This window comes from Gouania willdenowi, chromosome 14 (assembly GCF_900634775.1).
Source record: "Gouania willdenowi chromosome 14, fGouWil2.1, whole genome shotgun sequence".
Lineage (NCBI taxonomy): Eukaryota > Metazoa > Chordata > Actinopteri > Blenniiformes > Gobiesocidae > Gouania > Gouania willdenowi.
In genome coordinates, this window is record NC_041057.1 from 14,950,476 (window position 1) to 14,958,420 (window position 7,945).

A 7,945-nucleotide genomic window follows, 5' to 3' on the forward strand; every position below is an offset into this window, starting at 1 on the left:
TGCACGTCTTTTTATAATCATAATAAAAATGATTACAATAACAAATATTAAATTGTAGTCATAACTCTGTGATAACAATTTGTCACATCTAAAATTTCTAGCGTTTCGATGTAAAACTCTAACCATGAAGTTAAAGCACATTGTGCCACTAAGAGGGAGGTTATAGTTGGAAGCTCTATTTTAAACTCCTTCTATCACACCTACATGTACGGTAGCAGGTGTTAATGATAATAAATCTTGTTTCCATGCGAATGAGATGTAAGTGCAACTTAAGGAGGAGAGGAGTGTGAATAGTCAAGAGTCTACAGTTCGTCTTGATTTTTCAAACTGAATATATAGTCGTTTGTGTCTAACCAGAGAAGCGATTATTCATTTTGTTTTGGTCAAACATGCTTCAGATGAGGCATATATATATATTGGCAATACACACACACACATACTGTATATATATATATTCCCAAAGTTATCCAAAAAAAAAAAACCTTTAAGAGATTGATCTTTGTTTACATGGACCCCAAACCACCATATGTTGTGTGTAAAAGCACGAAATCCTTCTATAATGAATGGAACTACTTTGTTACAGACAATGTTTGGTGATCGGGTCACCATCAGGGAGGAAGACAATCAATCTATCACAGGCGTCGACGCAACAGCGACTCATTCATTTCCACCTGAAGCAATTTTACTGGGATTCAAAGTCTGTGTGTGTGTGCGTGTGTGTGTGTGTTTGTGTGTGCACGCATCAGTGCATACATGCTAAACCGGCTTTTGTGCAATTCATTAAAAATTCTGCTGACAGAGACTTGCAGGGAAAGCGGTTTTGTGCACGTGGAAAGAATATAAAATTCAGGGTTTCTTCCTCAGATATGGCCTGTAGCTTCCAGGACATCAGTCTATGTGAAGATACACACACACACACACACACACACACACACACACACACACACGAGGTGACTGGTCAGCAGTCCCATCGATAAGCATTTAGCATTCATACCAGCAGTCCTTTCTCATTACAGTTGGGAACCCTGATTAACACATGCTGCAGGGAGGGAAAGAGAACAATGTGGCTCAGTAATCGGGAGATTTCCTCATGATCACTGTGCAGGACAATGATGTGGAATTAGCCTGCTGTTCGTTATCAGCATTGTGCAGTCAATTTAAACAGTGAATAACACAAATAATAAAACTCTTTGTTTCCTATGAGTTTTACAGAAACTCTGAGGTGATGGGCCCTATCATAATATCCCTTCTGGTGTTATTTGCTTTCTAATGGAGAGCCGCTGTCCTGCATGTTTTAAATGTGTTTCTGCTACAACACAACTGAATCCAATGATTGTGTCATCATGTAACTAAAGAAAGCCTGATAAAAAGATTTATTTTATATATTGGTACAGTTTTTTTTAGGTATGTTGACTTTGGCAGCAGATGTAGCTTTCCTCCCTTCCTGGGGTGGAAAAATGAGTCATGGTTTCAAATGCATTATCTTATAATCATTATGTTACTAATAGAGGTGCCAAAGTAATATGTCTTATTTTCTGTACTATTCAGTTTTTGCATGGAAACGAAATGTTTCAGTATAGTTTGTTCCATTTTGTGCAGGTTGCTTAGTCACCACCATTTACATTAAAGGGTACCTGTAGTGAATTTTAATTGCCAGCTCTATTAAAAGATCATATAACTTAATCAGAGAAATCCGGTAGTAGCCAAAGTAAATGCTGCAAGCATGGCTGCACCCCATGGATTGTATGCCAAAGTATAAAAGTATGCAGTATAGTACTTAAAAATTGTGTTTTAAAAAAACCATTTCATGTTATTAGCTAATCTTTGTTTGATTTTAACTCCTTTATTCAATATTAATTAAAGCAGCACTTTGACAGTCTGACGTGAAGGATTCATCTCATATTGCTAAACCTATTTTTGAGATTATTTTGCTAAATGTTCACACGCAATGTTCCTGATTTAGACATTTTGCTAAATTGCATTGTCTATGTAAAGTTATATTTTTTTGTAGCCCACTCCGTCTTGCTTGGATGGGATTTTTATTAAAAGCTCATATGGAGGGACTGTACTTGGCTGAACATGATGAGATAAGATTGTCTCCTAAACTGATGGAGATGAAGCAGTGCCAGCAACTATTGATGTGCCAATCTGCTCTGCAGTAAAAAAAAAAAAAAAAGGAGATTTCACCATAAACATTTCTGCTTAATTTACATTTTTGACAATAGCAACATTTGGACTGTGGAGTGAGTTTATCTTTGAGATCTACATGCAGAACATGGAAACACTGATGGATGATGGTGGTTTATAGCATTTACATGACTGTGGCAGTTTATTAATGTTGGCCAGGGGTACCCACGTTCGATCCAGGAGAGCCCCTGTTCTGCTATGGTACACCAGGCCGTGAATAGTGGCTTGTTATCAGGCTTTCTCCAGAGCTGTTTGATGACAACAACATTAGATTTAAGTGTGTTGGAACACTGTGGGAAGACGGCGAGCTTACAGAGGCAGTGCATTGCTTTGGATGATGATCTCAGTGGAAAGGATACACAGAAACTATTGGTTGTTGTATTTTGTGTTTTGTCAGTTTTACATCTCTTTGAGATTTAAAAAAAAATCACTTTCTGCCTCATTGTCAACATTTTTCATGTCCTTTTCCCAGAGCTGTTTCTAGCGTTTTGGGGCCCAATGTAAGATAGTCTTTTGGTCACTACCTGGCGAGACTCCTATTCCATTAAATGGTTCATAAACTGCTGAATGGTTAGTGCCTGTCAATCATTCTATAATACCTGTTAGCTGAAGTCACATGTGCAACTTTGGAGTCCAAGAATTGATAGATAGATTGATAGCGGTGTATCTGATCACAATATCTTACATCTATTTATAAAAGCAAGGAATCTCTGTCTGTGTGTTTGTGTGTGGCTCAAATATCTCTGTGGATCAGGGACTGACAGAGCTGAGACTTTCAACATGGCTGCTGCTTGGTTCAAGGGTGTGCAACGTCAAATTTGTTTGGACTGCAATGATACCGTTAATACATTTTTCCATAAAATCCACCGTGAGCAGACAATTTTGTGTTTTTGTGTGTGTGTGTGTATGCTTCACGGCTGGAACAACGCGAACACTCACCTGGAGTGGCTTCATTTTTTGCTCGCTTTGGGTGAACCGTGTGTGTGTGTGTGTGTGTTTAATTCAGAATTACATTTGCATTAGGAATTAAGCGTTTACAAGGTCAGTTTAAAGAGGATTTAACTTTTATTCTGAATTAAGGAGGAATTAAAACTCCCATGTAAACCATCCATGAAAAAGCAACTTAATCTCCCACTTTTCTATAGCAAGACATACTTCCAATGGGCACTGCACTATTTTATCATAAAGCATAATATTGTTCAAGATCATTAAAGCTGATATCCTAAACAGCTTCACTTCCTCCCACTGCCTCTCCCAATCTACCAGAAGCCACGCCTCTACTTTTTGGCACACGCATCGCGGAACATAACAAGGTCGCATTGATATAGGTCTATGGGTCAGGTAAAAGCCAAAATCATATTTACCTGTTTGCTGTTGTGACCGTGTACAGTTTCCATGCACGGTTGTGCATTCACTTTGATTGACAGTCTCCGCTACAAGAAGTCGAAGCCTATTGGCTGGGTGATCACGGCGCTCGTTGCCATTTATATAGGGGTCTATAGGACGAAGGTGAGACTTATATACATTGATGTATATGAATGACCACCAGCAGTAGACCATATAGTAAAAAACTAGTGACTGTAGGTATTTTTTCGCATTTCAAAAGAATGAAACATAAACATAGATTTCTCAGAAACTCCGGATATCAGCTTTAAGTTTTATTCTTCTAATTAGAGGATTAGAACTCATTTTGGGGGGCCCTAGTGGCTCATAAAGCGCTATGCAAATGTATCATCCACCTTTAGCCAAAAACACCTATATTGGATGCATTTGTGTAAGTCTGGGATAGCTTGCAGGTCTGTGCTATTGTCTATTTTTATTTTTCAGTGGGTTTTTATCATGTAGCTTTCAATTTGAGTCTCTCTCCTGTCATCTTTTCACTCCATCTTTTTAAAAAAAATTATTTTCTATCCCTTTGTAGTTGCTTTCATTGAGCTCCATGATGTCATAGCAGCTACTGGCAGTGAGCAGAACACATATTTCATACTTGTAGAGACAAAGACAGATAAATGATAAAGCTTTTGGAATAAAAAGGAACCAAAGGGCAGGTCTCTCATGTGAGAATGTACCAAAATACACTCAATAGTTAAACAGCTGCCACCTTTTTTTTCTGTTAAAGTCTTGATCCAGAGATCTTAAAGTCAACTATGCCAAACACAACAGTGTGATAAATCAATCAGGGCAACAGACATAGTAGATTACAAACTCCAGCCCACATAATACATATAATAAAAAACTGGAGGTGCCACACAACTCTTTTGTCTCTTTTTGGTACTCTTTAATGTCTATCTGGAGTAGTCATCCTCCCTGAAGGCGGACCCTGAACACTGTGCCAACAACCTCATCATCCCACATCCTCACTTAGACGTAGGAGTCGTTTAAAATGTTCCCTCCAGCTGAGTCTAACTGTGGGAGGAAAAGCGTAACGCCTGGACGATCTCTCTCTCTCCCTCACACACACATACACACACTGCAAAGAGAGAACACTGAGACCCCACACACTGAGCATCAGTTGCTTAGGAACAGGCATTGTTCATCAGTTGTGGGCGTGATTGCGTGGTGCAAGGTGTGGGTTTTGTTCATCTGATGGTGTGTAACGGAGCTCTGATGATGATCATTGTGTCTGGAAGTGGGAGGAAAAGGTGAATCCTAACTACAGTCAAGGAAGAAGGCAGAAGACAAAGAAGCTGGAGAACAATCAATGAGGCAAAAGCAGCTTCACAAATATATTTTTAAACAATGTTACGAGTGAATTCATTACGCTTCATGTTGTTATATCACTTCAATCTACCTGACTGAACCTCCTACAACATGCTGCTGAAGTGTGTTATGTAATGAATTTAAAAGTGTTGATGGTTGTTTGGAACAAAAAAGGCAAGGAAATCAAACAGAGAGAGAGATGTCCTTTGAAAGTTGTAAATGAGCCAAGGAACATTTTTTTTCTTCATCCATTTAAAAGCACATTGCTGCCTACCAAATTGTGTTTAGGTCAGAGGTTCTCAACCTGTGGGTTAGGACCTAGAAGTGAGTCACTGACTGAAATAATTTGTCATCCTTGTCTTCCCTCCATCCAGGACATTGGTCACTGGCAGGTGAGTTTGCAAAGAGTTGTAAAGAGTACTGATATATTCTACTCAAGTAGAAGTACTGTTACTTGATTAAAATTGTACTCAAGTACAAGTAAGTCATACATAAAATACTGAAGTACAAGTAAAAATTATTCAAAGGAAAAGTTGTAAAAATGTTCAATTCTTCTAAAAAATAAAATAACACCAATCAGTTCAATTCAAAATAAATAAAATTCTCAGACTTTAAGTATAGCTACATTTATGAACTATAAAATTGAGAAAATAACCTCCATTCAATGGTGTTTTGGCGCGGTGCATTACATTTAAACTGGTTGGTCGGCTATGATGTGATGCATTTGATTGTTGGTCTGGTCCTTTCATTTTTTGTAGTTTCACAATGTCCATTGATCATTTTGAAGCAAAATAATAATAATTTACTCAGTAACGGTTGGGTGTAGAAATGTAACCAATTACTTACTTCTTTTAAAACTTTCTTAACTACAAGTAAAATTACTAATTCAGAAATGTACTCCAAAAAGTACAAGTACCCATAGAAGCAACTCAATTATAGTAATGTGAGTACTTGTAATTCGTTACTTTCACCTCCTGGTTTTGCTGGATGCAGAACAGTCCAGTTTTCAAACAGTTTCATCCCCACAGAGATAATACCATATTGCTTGCATACAACGTTGCACTAAGCACTACTACAACTACAACTAGGATATCACTAGATATAGACATATGAACACAATCCAACTACACAAACATGGGAGAAATAATGCAAAACACAACCACTGATCACAGATTGTGACACTGTGAGCTATCACAAGACACACAAAGCCCAGAACGGAAGTACTAGAAATCATTGTTGAGGTTTTCTAAATCCCTGTTAAAGGTTTCCTTTGATTAAAAATCCTTTCTGCTGAGGTATTCATACAGCTTAGGTCCTGGACCTGCAGTCTGACCTAATGTATTTCCATAAACCATGCAAATCTGGCTGTGTGCAAAAATCCCAGATTGGCAATTTGTGAAATATTCTAACAAGCCTTATAGGCGTTGACAGTTCATAGCCGTGTTTGCTTCTGTGTAGTTGTAAGTGCTTGAAAACAGCTGTGAAACTATGTGAATTATTCCATCCTCATTTAGGAAGCAGATATACACACACACACACACACACACATCATCGCTCCTAGTGATCCTTGTGGGAAATTCCATTCTCTCCGCTGCATGAGTGTTGAATGCATTTCTGCCTAAGCTGCTCGCAGGAATCAATGAATGATTTAAGGCTGCAGCAGCACATTCTCATACTGTGTGGTTATACAATAGCTTAAATATGACGGGCAATTAGAGTCACAGAAGCTGAAGTTCTATTTTTGGCCTCAGTGCCAATCAGGGCTGAACTTGCACAACCACATGACTCCACCAGCTTCTTCTCGGAGCTTCATAATTAACAAGAGGCAGCAGGAGGTTGTCACTTTGAAGCCAAAGGCTATGGGATCATCTTAAACATTGTGGCCAGCTGGAAGAACAAGCCATCCCGTCTATTGTGTTGTATAGTTAATTTCTCCAAGCTGTGCCCTGAGAAACTAGGGGGTAAACAGAAATGTGATGATATCAGCAGGGCCGTAACAATACTTCACTGTCGCCAGAAAATATCCTGTGTGGGAAAGACAAATTAGATGGCGGGTTGAAGGCGAGAGGAGGACAGAGTTTCGGCCTTATTGCCAGTGTGGTGAAATAATGCAGGAAGAGGCCATAAAGCAGCTGCACAAGGTTTTCTCTGCAGAAAAAATAAAGAGCGACATGCACAAAGCAAGCTCCAGGCAGCTGTTGGTAGAATTGATAAGAGAGGAGCAATGAGGGATGTTCTGCAGCTTATCAAAGAATAAAGCCTGCAAGCGTTAGACAGCTTTACTGTCCTCCAACTCACCGAGTGTATCACATTTGATTCGATCGTTACTCTCATCTCCTCCTGCGGCATGATTCAATCATCCGCCTATGCTCTTCATGATGTTCAAACTATACCTGCTGTTAAAAAGTCACACCACACGGCTATTTCATTTCATTTAGTTTCTGTTTATTTGTTGTACAGTATTAAAACAGTTTTGGATCAACATAATTAAAACATGTTTTAATTCATTTTTTAAATTATTTTTTGGGTTGTCTACACATGCTTTCGAAGGTCAACACTTCATGTAGTGCAATGCATGTTTTATTATTGCAATTAAATAAATAAGTTCACTTTATTGCATAGTTTGTTTGCTTTTTTAACATCATGGCCAGGGGACTACAGATGAAAAATAGCCTCCTTGGCTAATTCTGGCTTTTTTTTACTCATGTTTAATCATGTGTTTTATTAAATTGCACTGTCCCCTATTGAATGAAACTAAACGGAAGCTGACTTTGTGACCATCACCAGCTCTCCCTAAGGAAGGGTAATAAAAACTTTATCAAAGGGAGAATATAAAAAGACAGGGCAGTGTTACATCTGGGTGAGGGGGTAGGAAACAGGGAAGGGGGAGTCAGGGTAGGAAAATGGAAGTGGTTGGGAAGAGGCGACTAAGAGTGCAATGTGAACATAATTTGATTTATTTAGATTTTTTTTTTTAACAGAAGGTTGTTTTTTTCTGTATTTAATATTGCCATCGCAATAAATACACTTTCCTACTATTACATTACTTCATTTAATC